We start from the raw sequence: 19,889 nt of genomic DNA on the forward strand, positions 1-19,889 counted from the left end.
TTTTGTACATGGGAAAGTAGATCTAGCCTTCTCATTCTGGGATCTTCCTTTTATTTGGGTCCCTCCTACACATCCCCTTTTAATATAGAACAATAATATACAATTATTCCTTCTTTACATGATGTTTAGCCTGCACAGTGATATCAGCAAGGTTCAAGAAAGCACATATCAAGGAGTGACAGCCCTTGGATGGTCTTTAGCTCTCAGCTTGAAAACAATGATATCAAAGCTATTAAAGGCCCATTCGTTTCAAGAGATTTTGCAGTATTTTGCAAAACATTTTTCTTTCAAGAAATGTATTCAAAACTCTGAAGACTTTTTTCTCTTGAACATGTGCATAAATATCAAATTCAGGTGATAACAGTTTAAGAAAAACAATATTAATATTAAGAATCATGGCTTAACCTTTGTTAGTAATAAATGATAAATTTATTATAAACAAAGGTGTCTTAATTAGGTTTCTATTGCTGTGATGAAACATCCTGACAAAAAAGCAAGATGGGGAGGAAAGTGTTTATTAGGCTTCCACTTTGATAACACTGTTCATCATCGAAGAAAGTCAGGAGAAGAAATCAAACAAGGAAGAAACCTAGAGGCAGGAGCTGATGCAGAGCTGAGTGGTCTGTTCCCTATGACTTGTTCAGTCTGTCTTCTTATAGAAAGAACCCAGGATCTCCAGCCTAGATATGTCACCAACAACAAGAAGCTGTGTCTTCTCCTATTTATGACCAATTAAGAAGATGTCCTACAGAGCTGATTATAGTCCCATCTCCTGGAGGCATTTCCTTAATTGAGCATCCCCCTCCATTCAAGGCATCTATCTATGTTTGAAAGCTTAGTCACCAAGGAGTATAAATATTTGGGAAGGATTAGAAGTTATGGCTGGCTGGAATAACTATGGCTTTGTTGGAGAGTATCTGTCATTGAGAGTAGGCATTGGGGATTCAAAATGTCTCTCTCTTTCTTCACTGCTTGTAAAGTAGTAGCTTCAGCTACTACTTTAGTGCTATATCTGTTTGCTTGTCACCATGATGATCATAGACTAACCCTCTAAATCTGTAAACAGTCCCCAAGTTAAGTGATTTTCTTTAGAAGAGTCACGTTTCTCATTAAGCCTCTTCACAATAGAATAGATGCTAAGGCAACTTGACACACTGGGCTCAGGAAGAGCTTTCCAGCTCAATGTCTTCCAATGGAGATCCCAGGACAATAACAAATAAATCTGATCACCTACATTTTCACACATTTGTTTTACCTTAGTTTCATTTCTACAAGATTGTCCATGCAATACTTGTCATAGACTTATTTTTAGCCAGCTGCAACCTGCTTCAAAAACAAACTTAGTCTTTATTTTTCAACATAGGCCATTGCACCCTAGACAAATACATATGTTTCTTTGTAGTTCTTATTAACAAACGAAATATTATTTTAAATGGTGATGTACTCTGAAACTAACATTTCTACAAGTAGAATAAGTATCTGTAATTTTAAACAGCTTAGAGGAAAGAATTACAGAAAATACACATAAGATGTGATAGTATTCACTATGATATATTTTTGAATACAGAAGATTGTACTAGTTAAAACCAACTGAGCATCATAGCATAAACAAAAAACATGAATACATGTAATATGAAAACTTTAAATAACATAGTAAGCCTGGTGTGGAAAGCACAAAATAATAATATTCTGATGGAATAACAAATGGATAAGATAATTTCCATACAGAACCCCAAAGAGCCTTGAGCAAATGAAGACCATGTAAACAAATAAATAAACAAAATCTTTGGAGGATAAACTATATATGAGCAAGCCTTTAATAGGGAGAATGTTTTAATAATTCTAATTTTGTTATATGTGTCTATATGTCTCAAACAAGTAAAGGGATGGCATACTCTATATTGTCAATTATGGCATATATATATATATATGCCATAATTATATATATGCCATATATATATATATATGCCATATATATATATGCCATATGTTTCTTTGTATTTGTACATATGTTTTATTGTATTTATATATATATATATATATATATATATATATATATATATATACAAATTCAATAAAAAGTATAATTGAAGAGTATTTGTCTTAGTTAGGGTTTTACTGCAGTGAACAGATACTATGACCAAGGCAAGTCATATAAAGGATATGATATATTTGGAGCTGACTTACAGGTTCACAGATTCAGTGCACCATCATCAAGCTGGGAGAATGGCAACATCTAGGCAAGCATGGTACACACAGAGCTGAGAGTTCTATAACTTTATCTGAAGGCTGCTAGTGGAAGACTGACTTTCAGACAGATAGAGTGAGGGTCTTAAACCCACACCCATAGTGACACACCTACTCCAACAAGGCCATACTTCCTAATACTGCCACTCCCTGGGCCAAGCATACACAAACCATCACAGTACTCTGGAATAGAATAAATAAAAGTAAGAATAATAATAAAATTAAATATAAATAAATAAATAATAAATAAATAAAATTAAAATAATAAAATAAAAGTAAGAGAGACTGAGCATTTTCAAAAAAGTAGAAGAGTGTATATTCGTAGGTGACAACAAACTCCTTCCAAGTTGTACCACGTGCTGAAAAACAGAGCACATGTAGCAAATTTTTAAAAAATAGAAAAAAAACCATAATCTTTGGCTGAATATGAAAACAGTGTGATGGTGTGAATGGTATGTGTCACCAATAGTCTCAGGCATTTGCAAACTTGGTCCCAGTTAGTGGTGCTGTTGTGGGAGGTTTCTGGGTTTCTGTGCCATGGTGTGTTCTAGTGAAAGATCACATCTGAGAGCAAATTTTAGGAGTAAAATGCCTTGCTTTAGTGAAGTTCACTCACTTTTCTTTGTGCGTGTGGTTTAAGAGGTAACTTCTTAGCTCCCCCGACCCCTGCTGCCATGTCTGCTGTCTGTTGGGATATCCCACTTTCACACATATATTGTATCAACTGGCTATAAAGTCATGTCCATGTATTCTCAATTATTGATTGCTGTGCAGCATGTGACTAGCAGGATATGTAAATGTTTGTCACTTCTTCACCTGTTCCAAAACAGGCTTCTCTGAGATTTTCTTGTTAAAAAGTAAGTAAGTAACAGTAGGGGAGGTCATAGAAGGTCACATTGCCCTCAGTGTGGCAACACTAACTTATAGCCCTGCTGCTGATTGGCACAGAATGGATAAACTGTGGGACATCTCTCACTATGCTAGTATATTTCAATGAGAAAGGAATATGGCTTTTGATAAATTAAAAAGTAGGCAGCTTGAGCTGAGGGAGAGGGATGAAATCAGAAAGGTAGCTGAGAGACTTTCTCAGAAAACGGGCTAACAGCTTTATACTAAACATATGTCTTTGCATCCTTATTATTGAATCCCAAGTGGGATCCCTAAAATCCCCTTACTAGTTGACTGTTGTGTCTATGTTATGTATTCCAATTTCTAAGACCATAAGTCAAAATGAGTTCATTATTCTATAAGTTACCATAGTCATGGTCTTTTATTACATATATAAAAAAATGCAATTAATAAAAACATGTATATTAAAACCAGAAGGACGCTTGAAAATGCAAAGCATAGACATATAACACCAGACTTGAACCATCGCTGAGTCAAAAGGATGCAAATGAAATTAGCAAATTAAACATTGCTAGCAAATAAAACACTGATCAAAAAACCTTCCAAACTCAGAATTGTTAAAAATTGGTTCTTTTTCTAGTTTAATACACATTTAGTATGCTCTTTTGAAAAGTCACCACAAGGCAAAAAATAGCTTGTCAATTCTTTTGATTTTACTTTTACTATATTATTACTGGTGTGGTGTGGTGTGTGTGTGTGTGTGTGTGTGTGTGTGTGTGTGTGTGTGTGTGTGTGTGTTTTAAGGTGGTCTGGCTGGCTAATGGGGCTTCTGAATCCACAGGCCTCTGCTCAGTAATGCTTCAGATATATACATGTGTGGGTATGCCTGATGTTTTCCGTGGGTGTTAGGGACTGAAAGTCAAGATTTATTGGATCATCATCATTTCATGCCCATTTCCTTTCCAAGTACTTTGCAAAATCCAATTGTTCATATTTTTTTTTGTTCTCAAAATACCTTAAAGATCTTTTGAAAAATGCACTCAAACATTTCTCCAGAATAAGATAATTTTATATTTATGAACCCTTAAATATTGTCATGATTATTTTTTTATGTCTATGACATAAATGCAAAAAAAATGCTGTAGATTTTTAAAAATTTATTCTTGACAACTGCACAGGCCTATTCCCTTTTTAATATATTTCTTCTATTCACTTTTAAATGTAAATGATCTTATCTCAAATCCCACTTTTTCAACTAGAAACTGCAATGAAAAGCAGTAATAACTCACCTTGGTTTAGAATTACTCTTCAATTTTCTATTCACTTTTCTACAACATAAAAATGAACCAATTGTTAGTCAGCTGTTACACATGATTAGAATACTTCTGGACAACAAAAACGTGAATTTTAGACTTTTAGGGCAATTAAAAGAACTATTTGTGCCTCCAATTATTGTTGTTTTTATAGCCTGATACCAGCTGTCCATGGACAAATGATAAAGTAGGAAATTCAAGTAATTACTCAGATATTTTAGAGAAAATCAAGTGTTTCAGCTACACATGTTCCACTCAACACTTTGTTTAAATTATTTTTATTTTTCCCTTTTTCATGGAGATAAGGATATTCAAGTTCTTCTGAACACATTCTGCATGCTCTTATTTAGATGCAGTTAAAGAAATCTCTCCATTTTTATTGCATAACTTAAAATCAAATATTTATATTAACATATAAGACCCAATATCCTAGAATATTAAGTTTACTTAGAAATTTAGGACCAACTAAGAATAGATAGTAAAATATGATGTGGTAGTATAAGATGCACAGTCTCTTTTAAAGACAGTTTTCCACTTTCCTACTAAAATAAACAAAACAAAATGAACCTACAATGTCAGTACATTTATACATGTTGGGATTTATGTAAAAGATCAGGAGGCTTCTGTCAACATAAAATTTATACACATTCAAAAGTAATCAAATATTATTAGAGTCTAAGAATCTAAAGGAAGATCTCAGACTCAAGTAGTATCAAAGCCAATGAGAGTTTATCCTGCAGAAATTGCCAGCATGCAGGGGTCAACCATTGATCATAATGGTGACCTCACAAAATGTCACACACAACTCTTTTTGTAGGGAACTTGGGGAAGTTTATCTAGGGTTAGGCACTCTAAAACTTCATCTTATCTCAGGATGGGCTATCTGTGCTGGGCAGCCTTATGTGGTTTTGTTATCTCATCCTTTTGTTAATGTTAATGACACAGGAGTGCAGTCCACTGACTACCTGGACACAAGCCAATCAGAAACCAACCTATGTAACTTGTGGTTATCTCCAGGCTGTTCTTTGCATAGCAGATTTTATGACCTTGTTACCCATTCCCAAGGTTTCTGGGCCTCCTCTCAATATCTTGCATTTAGCTAATGAATGTGTATGCTCTACTTCATCTTTATAAGGACATGTTCTTCAGTAGAATAAATAATGTCTGATGAGGCTGGAAAAAATCAATTGAGATATCAATTCAAACAAGAAACCACCTTACTTTATGAAAGACCCAAACTAAAGACATCAACACAGTCTTACTCCAATCCTAAAATACTCCTGAAAACAAAAACTGCATAATTATTCAAAAGATCAGATTTGGCATGGCTGGTGAGATGGGTGGATGAATGAGCAGAAAGCAGAAAACTTAGGACAAGGTAGATTCTGTGTGCATATAGGTCATAGTGAAATTCATATAAACCTTATAATCATGACTGATGGAGTAGACTTGGAAACCAAGGAAATGAGAGAACAAATTCTACAGGAACAGAATTACTCTTTGAGTTGAACAAGTGATGACACCTGTCTCTCTTAGTTAGTGGTGGAGACTGGGTGCACTTGACACAAGGGATTTATTAGTATTAGTATTAGTATTAATTAGTATTAGTATTAGTTAATCTTTCCTTTAACAGTCCAGTCGTTATCCCCCTCTGCTGACTGTTTCTCATCCCATTCCTCCTCCACCCCACCCTGTCTCCAAGATGATGTCCCCACCCTTACCTCTCACCAGACCTCCCCACTCCCTGAGGCCTCAAGTCTCTCCAGGGTTAGGTGCATCTTCTCTCACTGAGGCCAGACTAGGCAGTCCTCTGCTATATATGGGTCAGGGCCTCATATCAGCTAGTGTATACTGCCTGCTTGGTGGCTTAGTGTCTGAGAGGTCTCAGGGGCTCAGGTAAGTTGAGAGTGCTAGTCCTCCTATGGGGTTGCTCTCTTTAGCTTCTTCCAGTTTTTTCTTAATTCAGCCCCAGGGGTCCCTATCTTCTGTCCATTGGTTGGGTGTAAGTACCTGCATTTGACTCTTTCAGATGCCAGAGTTTTATTGGGAAGAAAAGGCAAATTTGTGGATAGAAGAGTTCACTTTCAGGGCAGTTCCCCTACAGTCTCAAAGAGGTAATTACTAATGAAGTAGGGTATGTTGATCTCACCTGGAGGGAAGCTTGTTCTTCTGGGGTGGGGAACAGGTTCCTTAGTTTAGGAGGCAACACTAGGCTTTGGACTCCCTTAGCAGGAGCTTCCCAGTTCCTTACAGAACACAAGTGTTATCAGTCAAGTCAACAGTCATGTCTAGAGATTCTCCACCAAACAGGCTTTTAAGTTATTAAACCCTTTAATACCACCAGGACACATAACATTCAGAAAAAATCACTTTGTAAGCTGCAAATTTCAGAGCTAATGCTAAGTCAAAACAAGTTCATTGAGGATGTGTCTGTATGGATCCTGGGAAATGTTGAAAAGGCCTGATTTTCCCCTCAATTTTATTGTGAACCTAAACTGCAGAAAATAGTCTTAGATAAATGCAAACTCATGACAGATGTCTATTTACTTTTAGAAATACTGTTACCACCTATGGATCTTGATTGGGTTCATTTTCTCTTCCAGTTTAAGAATTAAAAGGGGACTAAAACTTCTAGTGCCACAGAGAACAGCAGGGAAATTCTCAAATAAAACCATCAGGAGCAGATAGAATCAGCCTGTAAGACAGGCTTTTATTAGGAGTGAGGAAACACACACATAGAGCTAGCACAAACAGAGAAAAGACCCTCCACAACACACAGAGGTTTCTCCAACAAATCTGGAGAGTTTAACAGTCCTTGAAGAGTTTTCATCCTTTAATTATAATTTATAATTATAAATATTCAAATAAATTATAATATTAAAATTGTTTTCTGTCCAAAATCAAACTGCAGAGAGTAGGAAAGAGTTGGACTGAATAAGACAAATGCTATGAAATTGGAAAAATATTAATAACTGAACAAATGTTTACACAAAATTATTTAATTCACAGAAATTCCCTTCTATGAAAACACAAGTTGCTTGATCAATCAGAACATGTTCTTTCTATAAACTGAAAACTCTATTAGGGGAAGAAAACTCATCAGAGACTTTAAAAACCTCGGCCCTAGGAAATTGATATTTGGGGCTTCTGGGCCACCCCTCTCCCTGACCACTTCATAGAGGATCCTTTTCTCTATGTGTTCAGGTTGCATGCCTGTGCATCTCCATCCACAATAAAAATCTTTTTAAAACTCAGATTCAATCTGCTTCCGTTTGCTCCATCTGAGGCTTCTCAGATGCTACTTGCCTTCCTGACATTAATTCTTTAACTGACAGAAAAACAAACACAATCAATATCCCTAAATGTGAATAATACTTCCATGTTTCAGTGACTGTTTCTTATGCTAGTCTATATCAGCAAGTTTGCCTTTAGCCTACTTTTACAAATCACAATAAAAATATTGTTGTCATTTTTCTCATCATAATAAGAGCAGTTTCCCCATAGATTATTCATTTCTTGTATAACAACATATTCTAAATATGTATAATTTACTCCATTGAGACAGTTGTCCTCTTGAGGTTGCACTATTGCATTTGTTGCATGATCACTGACCGAGTGATTCAGCTGTGAAACAGGATTCCCATGAGATTATAGATGATTCCCCTCAGACTTGAGATTATAGATGATATCTCTCAGACTTCTTTTGTCGTCCTCAAAAGGTATATCTGAAGGGACAAAATAGCCAGTGTCCCTTAAGCAAACAATTTCAGGAAGGAGAAGTGACAGGAGAGCTTCTTCAGGTTGCAACAATTTCCTCCTTCTGAAGCTTCTCACCCCACCCCTATGAGCTTTTTCCCTTTTAGTTTCCTCAATTTCTCATAGGAGAGAGGCTGCCCTTCGCTGTGTACTAATAAACACAAATTCATCTGTTGGAGGCAGAACTACTGCCTCTTGCTCCCATTGACTCTTTGACTGCTTTAGAAGTCTAACACTCAGCAGCCCTGATCTCAGTCACTTCACTTTAATAAACATCACCCTCCCAGCCAAAACTACATTTGCATGAATAGTAACCTCCATGCAACTAAGTACACCAAGAAAATAATACCTATTGTGATTTGTTTATGAAAAGATAAAGAGGAGGGGATATGTTCTATGGAGGTGTGGGTGAGTATGGGGGAAGGGGGTACCTCATCAGGCCCATGCCAAGGCATCCCTCCCCCCTGAGGGACAGTATAATATAGAATAGAGTTTATTAAGGGCATGGGGAGGGGAGTTAAGAGGGTAGTAGAGGCAGAGAAAGAGAGAATAGAGAAGCAAAGGAGTAGAGACAGGCCATGAGCAAGTGGAGAGGGGAAGGACGGAGCTAGAGAACAGAGTGGGAGCAAGATGGCAAGAGCAAGAGAGAGAGGATGGGACAAGCAGCCCCATTTATAGTGGGTCAGGCCTAAGTGGTTCTGTTGCCAGGTAATTGTGGGGCGGAGCATACTTGACTGTTGCCAGGTAACTGTAGGGCGGAGCTTACCTGGCTGTTGCCAGGAAACTGTTGGGTGGAGCTTAGACAGAATGCTAACATATTGACCAACTGATCTTACTTAAAATTTATGTGTACAAATATTAATACTGGTCCTAGTGCTGCAAAATACTAATGTAGTATTTCTTCCATTCATTCACAGTTGACCTGTTTTAAATTCAAGAGTCCAGGTATTTAGTGTTATATTGTCATTCGTCTGTCAATAATCTTCGATCCTCAAATGTCAATTGCCAGGGCTTAATTCTTAGCCCAATGGAAATACATCTGAGCCTGCTGATCCTTCTTGCTTATCTCAGTTTCCCTTCTTAGAACCTACCCACAGTCCATTTCTAACTTTTAACTTTGTCAAGGACACACTGTTTACGCTTCTGCTACGTGGGTTGCTTGCTGGCAGATCTATCTGAATAAATGTATTCCTCTTGTGAGAGATTCAGTCATTTCTTTTCTTTAAAATGGGCTTAATGGCGTGTGTCTGTTACCCTTCTTGGTCCCTCCTTCATTAAGAACTCTTTTGGTTAGTCCTCTATAAGATAAACATGCTTGACTGGTATAATCAACTTTCTGAAATTCCTAAAATGCTTAAACATCGAAATTTAGCTAATTGTGCATTCTTCTCCATTTCTCTGCTCTTTCCCCAAGGCTCCTTAAATTAGCCAGTTGGGATAAACTACAATATTGAATCTCAGATAGTGAGTAACAGCAAAGCTCCCCATTGAGTTAGGGATAATGGACAGAGGCCATAGTCCTGTTACTTGACTCCCTGATTTGGATGTGGGGTGAAATTGCCTTACCAGGTACATTTTACTGTGGTCATGGGTTTCTTCATTCAATACAGAGACTTCTTATTTTAAACATCATAACATCTTTTTTCCTACACAATTTTCTCTGTATTAAGGTATTCCTAATTTTCAAACTTATACAACATCATAAAAAATTGTAATAAGCACATCAACCAGTCCTCTTTTCATCCTGCCAAGAGAATGAATGCTTTGTGTTTTATTCACTAGTGATCTTGTGACCTTGAAAGAATAAAACCTGGGTGAATGTGAGAGCCAATCTAGAAGTGTGTGACAAAGTTAAAGAAAAACATTATTGTCCACCAATGATAGCTTAGCTCTGATAGATACCTGCAGCAGAAACTAATTACTCAGTCTGATAGCTCTCTGTGCTTTGAGATGGTGTTAACTTGGGAGCTGTGGCATAGCAAGACAGAAAATGTCATACTCAACTACAGTAGTGGATCAATGACATACTGTAGAAACAGTGATATTTGTCTATTTTTCCTATTTTTATCTTCACTTATTAGGAAATTAGGTTAAAAAAATAAGTTTTTTGCCAGTTTTGTAAGAAGCCTTAACTAATTTGCTTTTTTCTATATTAAATAAATTAAAACTCCACTAAAATTATTTTAAGACGCAGCCATTGATTAGCAATCATTTTTACATGAGCTTTCTTCAAACATTAAACATTACCTCACACACTCACACAAACACACACATACAAACACAGAAACATACACACAAATACACACACACAAACATACACACACACAAACTCACACACACACACACACACACACACACACACACACACACACACACACACACACAGTTCTTCTTTCCATACAGGCACAAAAATGTGTTAAAGACTGTTAGTATACAATCAATACCACTGGCCTGCCCTCAGGGACCTAGTGGCTGCTTATGTTATGACCTGGTGCCACTGTTGCCATGTGAGCCAAGTGTGTGCAGGCAATAAAAGGACCCATCCCTGCTCTCCCTCTTTTTCCCCCTCTCTGTCTCCCCATCTCCCCATCTCCCCATCTCCCTCACCCTCTCTCCTTCTCCATCTCTCCATCTCCCCATCTCCCTCTCTCCCTCTCTTCATCCCCCTTTCCTTCTTCCCCTCTCTCCATCTCATCTCCCCCTTTTCCTTTCCCTCTCCCCCTTTCCCCTCTCCTCATCTCTCCCTCTCTCCATATCTCCATCTCTTTCCCTCTCCCTTCCTCTCTCCCTCCACTTTTTCCTCTTCCCCTCTCTCCCTCTCCCTCTTTCCCTTTCCCTTTCTCCCTCTGCTTCTCTTCTTTTCTCTTCTCTCTCTCTCTCTCTCTCTCTCTCTCTCTCTCTCTCTCTCTCTCTCTCTCTCTCTCTCTCTGTGTTTCTGATGCACCTTTCTACTCCTATTTTTGCCTCTACCTCTTCCCAGGACCTCACTCCTCTACCCTCCCCCAGTAAACCTCTTTTACACCAGATTTGTTGCTTGTCTAATATTTCTGGGATGCACCTTGACTCAGGACCACCAAAGAAACCCTTCACACTGTATTATAGTTCATTAGAAATACAACTGTCCAAGAATCCATAATGAGCTCACCAGTAAAAACTAAATCTAGATAAAACGAAAGTTTTGTATGGAATTGTAAGAATGAGGACCTATATGGAACAAATCTAAACCCAAGTCCATGATGTAGTACCAAATCTCACAGCTCGGTATCTGATGCCTGTGACTCAGGCACGACCTTCTGTAATCTGAGCTTGTGCAGCTTTCTTTTCTCTTTCCCAGGCTCTGCCATCTACAACACACTGGTAGTTTCATAAAAAAATAAAATAAAATAAATTGTTCACATTTGGGATCGCCTCAGTCTTCTGGTCTCCAGAGAGCTTGGTTAGTCTCTTCTCTCTGCTACAATCCACAGAACAAATAGCTTGTCTTACAACTTTACACTGACTCTAGCACATACCTAGTAGTGTCCTTAACAGATATTCTATAGTTCTGAATTCTCCACTATGATGAATTCTCCACTGCACCCGAGACTATACCTTCAGCTGTGGCCACCCATGACCTTTCACAGTGGCAAACCTAAGATGCTTCCCATGACCCCTTCATGTCTTTAAATTACCACCACATGGGAGATTCTGACACAGTACCAAGATTGCCTTCAAGTTTGAGACAAAGCATTGACATTTAAACTCTATACCACTGATTCTGTTTGTTAGCCCTGCCTAAAAATTACAACCCATATTTCAAATCTGATTCTGGTCACTTACTAATTACAGCTAATTGTTTAGCCTCAGCTAACCAATATCAATAGTTTCAGTAAAGCTAAGGTCTCGCTTGGTACTGGCCTCTTGTTAATCATGCTCAACTGATTCTTCAGCCCCAATGGACACAGGTTTTCTTCAAATATTGCATGACATGTTCTAACCGAATCCTTCAGGAACTCTCAATCTTCCAGTTGAAACCTCACAAGCTAGGCTCCTAAGTTTGCTTTCAAGATTGTTATTTTTTAAACTCCCATAATAGCTCAGGAAACTCTATGTAAACAGTGACCATAACAGCACCTTTCAAATGCTTCTATCATTCCCATCCCCTATAAAAAACAACAACAACATCATCATCAACAACAACACCAAAAACAACAACCACCATGGCCATGTTTGTCACAGCAATCACTCATAATTCTGGTATCAAGTTTTGCCCCAGTTTACCTTCTGTTGATGTCGTAAACAGAATTAACCAAAGCAACTTTGGGAGGATGGGTGTTCTTTAATTTTTATGGATTACACCCTAATCATGAAAGTAAGGGTAACAGGGAAGTGGGATATCATTTGAGATGTAAATGAATTGAATGATTAATAAAAAAAGGAAGGAAGGAAGGAAGGAAGGAAGGAAGGAAGGAAGGAAGGAAGGAAGGAAGGAAGGAAAGAAAGAAGGAAAGACGAAAAGAAGAAAAGAAGGAAAGAAGGAAAACAGGAAAGAAGAAGGAAAGAAGGAAAGAAAAGAAGCCAAGCAGTGAGTAAGGCAGGAACTGAAGCAGAGACCATGTGGAAGCCCTACTTACTTACTGGCTTGCCATTCATACTTTACTCGGCTTTTATACAATCAAAGCACCTTTCAGGGAGGCTCTACCCCAGTGGGCTGTGCTCTTACACACCATTAATTAATCAAGAAATGCTCCACTGATATGCTAATTATAGCATTTAATTATAGCGTTTAATTTGAGTTTACCTCTTTCTGTTTGGCTCCAGCTTATGCAAAACAAACAACAACAACAACCAAATAAAACACTGAAAAGAACAAATTAAAGGATGAAAAATACTCAGTTGGAGAACAATGTGAAGTTAGAACATCCTTGTAAGATTCTAAATGAACATTTGCTATGATTTTACTTAATAAAAATTTGCTAAAAATTTCTTACACATTAGTTGAATTTTAGTGGCTTCAGGAAATAAGTAGTCTTTCATTAAAACACATGACCTATTCATTTATATGTGCATATATTACTTCAATTTTCAAACTCATTTATGGTTACAGAAACGTAAAGGTACCCATAAGTCTTTCATTTTTTCATATAGTATCAGTTTAGAACTACATAACTTTCAATTAAATAGCAAAACATAATATTATTTTTAGTAGCATTAGATCAGGTTCAGCAAATATTATTAATTTATTGCCAAGTTATTTCAGCATTTCCAGGCTTTTTTTTTTTTTTTTTTTTTACCACAACAGGACCTCATTCTGTTGCATAGACTAGTCTCAAACTCACTGTGATCCCTCTGCCTCAGACTGCTGAGTACTGACATTACAAGTGGGATTACTGTACTCAGCTCCCAATTCTGTTATGAGTTTATGAACTGATATTTTAATTATATATCATATTTTATATTTATCATATAAATATAAAATATATTTATATTTAATATATAATTATATATAATATATTATATTTAATATATTTATATTTAATAAAAATATATTTAATATAATATAAAATATATTTAATATACTATATTTTATATTATATTATAAAATATAATGTATTATATTTGTTAAAGTTCACCTTTGACATTTGTATGATAATTACAGGAATATACACTGCCTTTAATTTATAGCTTTTACAAATTTCTTCAATATGTTCAGTTTATTATATATTATATAGAGTTCTTAATGTTCCCATACAGTAAAAACATCCTAGATATATTTTTTAAGTAAAACAATAGGATAGAGTTGCTTATTTCATAAATACTGCGATTCAAGTGATCCATGACTATTTTAACAACAAATGAAAATAATAGAACTTTATATGTTGAATTTTCTTTGTTATATGTACCACATCTAGATGCATACATTCAGTAGAATTTTATTGTTCTTTTAAAAAGTTGACAACATATTATTTATTTTGTGAAACTAGCAAAATCAGTCCAACATAAAATGAATTTATGTGATCTAAAATTACTAACACCCAAGAATGATATTATTCAGTATTTTTTCTTACAAATATAAAGAGCTTGTAGCTGGTATGAGATATGAATCTGTGTAATAAACACTTAGAAAAGCAATATCTGAAACAAAAATAGAACAGTATGAATTTAACAAATCATAAAACATGTTACAGCCTATAGGAGAATTAAATCTAATATGAAGCCACTTGAAGAGATAACATGTCCAGAAAATCAGCTGTATTTTGCTCTTTTGTTCAACATTTTAAATATTTTACATGGTTAAGAATATCTTCAATGTGCTAATGTGGAATAATTTTACTTTTCACCAGACACCACTTCCAAAGCTCTGAATAACATAGGCTGTAGCCGTAAGTCATTCTTGATTGATGTTTATACCCTGTGAATAAGATCTTCCCCACTCCTCCACAGTTTTTCTGCTCTCATATACCTCGTACTCTGTGCAGCTTTACTTCAAACATCAGTCTAATCTACCATCATCTTTCACCAGGATTAAGCAAAAGCCTCTTATTTGATTTGCTCCACTTCAATCATCCACTGTACTTCCAGTCCAGCCTGCAGTGTGCAACCTCAATTAACTTTAACATTTAACACAGAGTCCTAGTCCTCTGCTGCACAACATATTTCAGAACTTATCATACAGAAACACAGATATAGTTTTGTCTTTTCTAGAATGTCAGATTTTGCACTATGATATGGGGAAAATTTTTTCACTGATTCTTTCTTGCCAGCCCCATATATTAAAATCTATCCATTTCTTTTATTTGTTGACAGTGCTTATTTTTTTAATTACTGTTTTAAAATTACATCAACTTTTTAAGATTATAATTAGACTATCTTCCACTTCCCATTCTTCTCGTTAGGCCCTTCTTGCTCTCTTTCATACTCATGGTCTCTACTTTTCATTAATTGTTATTATATACATACATGTATATACATATATATTCCTTGTCCAATCTATATAATATTACTTGTATATATGTTTTCAGGGATGATCATTTCTTATTGGATAACCAGTTGGTGTGCTCTTCCCTGGGGATGACCTTTTCTTGTGTCCTCAGCACTTCTCAATCGCCTGTAGTTCTTTGGACAGAGCTTTCCCCTGTCTACTTAAACATGTCTATTGATGTCAGAGGGTAAATTCATAGCATCTTTGTAACATATTTTATCACTTTTAATTATATATCTATATGTGTTTCTGTGTTCAGTTATGTGCACATGAGGAAAGGTGCTTATGCATTCCAAAGAGTGTGCTAAGTTGCCCTGAAGGTGGAATTTCAGGAAGTTCTGATGTGCCCTGTGTGGTTGCTAAGAAATGAACTCAGGTCCTCTCTAAGTGAAGTGAAGCTCCCTGAGAAGCTCCTCACCAGCGAGCCATCTCTCTAGTCCCAAACTGTTCTGATTTTAAAGTTTGAGTCTTCTAGTTTCAGTTTGAGCTTCCAAACCACTGCACACTTCTTGTTTCTCTGTGTGCATATGTCATGCATAGCTGTTTTTCTACTTTATTTTTTTTCAAAATGTATGTTATAATACAACTAGTGAGAACTGGTTACTGGTTACTTTTCCTACATGACAGATTGTTTGAATAATATGTTTTTATATGTTGAGCAAATGACTGAAATGCGTCTATAAAAGTCATTTGTTACACAGGACAGATCACTTTTCTCGATTTGTTTGGTTGTTTTATATCATTAAAATTTTACATAAGGTTTGTATCTACACCATACTAAGCCATTGATTGGTAAAACATTATGGTCAAGAGAAAGGGTATTTATGAAGTTCACTAACTGAGGGCTGTGTGTGTGTGTGTCTTTCACTGTGTATGTGTATTGGAAGTTTCCTTTTTAAACTAACCTGCATTAAGCTTCAGAAATGTTTTTGCCTCATTCCTTATAAGTTCATGTACCCTCATATTTCAATATTGGCTTCTCAAAATTTATTGTTGGCAATACTCTTCTGACAGCCCTCACTTTCTGCCCACTGCACTCTTCTCTTCATTATACTTTCTGCTGTTCTGACTTGCTTGCTTCAATTCATGTCATAGAGTTCTGGGTGATTTTATGGTAAAAATATCTTTATCCAAATAATGAAATTTAACCCTGAGGTACTAAGATATATGACCATTAACAGTTAAGTACTGATGTGCTTGCCTTGAAAAAATGAACTAATATATTAATAATAGGTCATCGTGAGATTAATTATTACAGTCATTCTTTTATTCACTGCTTTTGCCATGTGATCCTCTGTGCCATTTAGAGTTATTGTCTTCACAGAATACCCACATAGGCAAGGAATCTCTTACTAGTTACAGTCCTTAGACCTTGGACTTCCTAGCCTCCAAAAGCACAAATTAAGTAAATTCTAAATTCTACAAATTATATAGATTCTGATTTTTCATTTTACCAACAGACATGAGAGTAATACAAACATGCTCCAAAGTTTTCTTCAATGAAAACTTCATAGTTTTGGGAGTTTTGGCACACAAAATTATTTCAGCATTATTTTAGGTAAATCAGTTGCTGAGGGTAGCTATACACAGTTGGAACTTTTAATTTTTCATTTCCACTATGCACTGGCTCCACAGAAATTAATTCCAATTCACAGTACCTGGGATTTCACTTTAGACATCTGTTTATAGTGCAACACTGATATAACACATTGGGAATTTTCTGACTTACAAACTTTCCCAACATGAAAATCATGCCTTTGGAAGAGCGTAGGTATTCTTGGACTACAGCTGAATTAGATTTATCTGCTAGTAGTGAGGAGTCAGATTGCCTGGTAGCTTCAGAGCTTTGTCCAGCCACCTTGAATAGAAAATCAGCAACATGCAGCATGACCTGTTCCTATCTTATTCCTTCTTTGATCTACTCATTGGGTGCATGAGTACTCTGCCATCCAGAGCTGGTAAGGAAGTGCTGGCTGCAATGCCATAGATGTTCCTCTCACTAACATTCTATTCATATGAAATTGTGCTTCAAATGAATTAAGAATTCATGAGTTATTTGACTCCTTGGTATATTATATTCAAACTTAAGTAAAAATTATAATTTTTGATTCAAAGCAGAAGTTTGAATGAATTTTATTTAAGGAAAAATAGTAGAAGTAACACAGTGAAGGATTATTATTACCATGTCATCTACCAACTTTGAACATCTTTTTATGTATATGCTCAACAACAAATAAAACCAGCTAAGTTATAAAGTAAAATTAATATTGCCTTTTCATGAAAATTGAAATGTAGAGTCCATTTTTATCCAATTTTCCCAGGAATAACAGAAATCCCCTGGATGTCCAGTTCACTGTGAAATATTCAATTGGCAAAGCACATTTTAGAGATTTTCTGTAGAATGTATGCTGTCCATAACATTGCCCTGGAGGGAAGACTGATAAAATAAATAGCTGATTTACCATTTGCTATTGTTTAATTCTATAATTAAAATTCATTCCATGGCTACTATCAAATTGGTTTTTGGTTAATATGGAAACAAACACAGTAAGATGTAGATTAATTTCAGGGTACTTAAAAATCCTTCTAGCTCTACATGTATTTGTGAAGAATTAACTAAGTGGCATTCTTAATTTGCATAACAATATTAAGATTCAGTTATCACAGGGCTTCCAAAAAATTTAGAGGATGAAATCAATTATCCAAAATCACAGGCTAACAAACATTTAATTCAAAATGTGAACACAGCAGCATATATTGATATGTATGATACTTTAACAATACATATATTACAGTAGACCTCTTACTAATCTAATGTGGCTTCACTAGATTCCAGTACAGGGGTTGTTGCACAACACACTAGTTTCTTCTGTTACTTAAAACCAAGTCACAGGGATTATTCAGACATAAAAAAAACAAAAACCTAGTATAACTGTCATTGGGCTGTTCAAGCATTTCTTTGTGAATAGATCTTATCACCACTGAAATAAAGAGCTATTAAAACACTGAAGTGAAAGTTGGAAGCGATTCTTATTGTTTATATTGTTTTATTAATAATAGTTGACATTTGCATAATTTTTCCACCTATGAGTTTTGCTTATGTGTTCTTGAATAATGTTTGTTTTAGAATATTGTTCTAGAGTAATATGGTCTATTTATTATACCAAAGAAAATCTGAATTTCAGGTTTATAACCTAATTGACAATACTTTAGCTAACATATGGAAGCATGCAAAGTAAAAGCCCTTTACACTATTTATATGTTATAGTCTACAAATGTTTTCATAAATTTATAAATCAAAATTTACCATCTTATCTTCATGGAACTGTAAGCTACAGCAACTTTTTCATGTAGTAATTTGATAAGTCCCCAAGGTGATACCTTATTGCAGAGTTGTATTCATATATATATATATATATATATATATATATATATATATATATATAATGTGTATATAATATGTATAAGTGTTTTTGTGAATATCTGTGTACCACATGCATGCAGTTTCTGCAGAGGCCAGAAGAAGGTTTTGGATCCTCTGGAACTGAAGGTAAAGATGGTTAGTTGTGACTGGCCATTTGGGTGCTAGAAATAGTAACCATACTATTTGGAACAGCATTCTGTGCTCTTCATTGCAGTAGAATCATTGCCTCCAAAGTAACTATATTGTATTTGTGTGTGTGTGTGTGTGTGTGCGTGTGTCTGTGTGTCTCTGTGTGTGTGTGTGTGTGTGTGTGTGTGTGTGAGAGAGAGACTTGTGAAGGGGTAATGTATGTATCACTGCTAACCTGTGGAGATCAAAGGATAGCTTTCAGGCTAAGTTCTTTCCATTTGCTCTGTAGTGCCTGGGCATTAAACTTAGGTCATCTGTCTTGTAGACATGCACCTTTATCTCATGAGCCATCTTGTGGGCTCAGATCATTTAAAATGTTAGCTCAAATATGTTGAAATAACTACTGGTATTTCTGTTTAATGAATCCAGAGTGCCTTATTATCTCACACCAGGGATTACAAAAGGAAATAACTTTGTTTTTTTCCAGTAAGATGTAAATGAATAAAATTTTGGTTATGCTTTAACATTTGTCATTAATTTTAATCTATCAATGTTTTACTTTTGTCTCTAATTTGTTTTGAAATAATTATTCAAATGGAAGACTGACTTAGTCACTGGTATTTATTTCTGTGTCATGTTTCAATGTCATGTGTGGATGGATTATTGGCTGAATTGTCAAGGATGTCAACTGGTATTTAGAAAGATATGATTTGCATTTAATATTTAGAACTATTTGAAAATTTACAAGTTTGGAAATTCCCAGCAGGGACAGACTGATGCAAAACAACTGTGTAAAGAACAGAGGAATAGAGTAATATAAATGGGGATCTCCTTGGAAAGATTTACAGCATTATAAATGCCAGGCAACTTCACCTCTTCAGTTTTCTACCATCTTCTGACATAAGCATTTCAGAAAGGTGCTAAATCATTGTCAGCTTGCTTTAAATGGTTGGAAGCTTGACTCTGACTGATGGCATCTTCTAAATCACTCATTGGAAAAACATAGTCATACCAGAGTCTGTTAACACTACAAAGTACATGTTAGATAAAAGAAATCACAAACTGTATCCATGATGTTCTTATCTTTCAGTTACACATGACAGTATGTTAGTTCAGGACATGACTCATTGGGTTGAATCATACAAGCAAATTCTCACTGAAAACTTATGTTCAAGTTCCAATGCCCTTTTTATCTCCACAATTTACAATA

This window comes from Arvicanthis niloticus, chromosome 14, assembly GCF_011762505.2.
Source record: "Arvicanthis niloticus isolate mArvNil1 chromosome 14, mArvNil1.pat.X, whole genome shotgun sequence".
NCBI classification, from domain to species: domain Eukaryota; kingdom Metazoa; phylum Chordata; class Mammalia; order Rodentia; family Muridae; genus Arvicanthis; species Arvicanthis niloticus.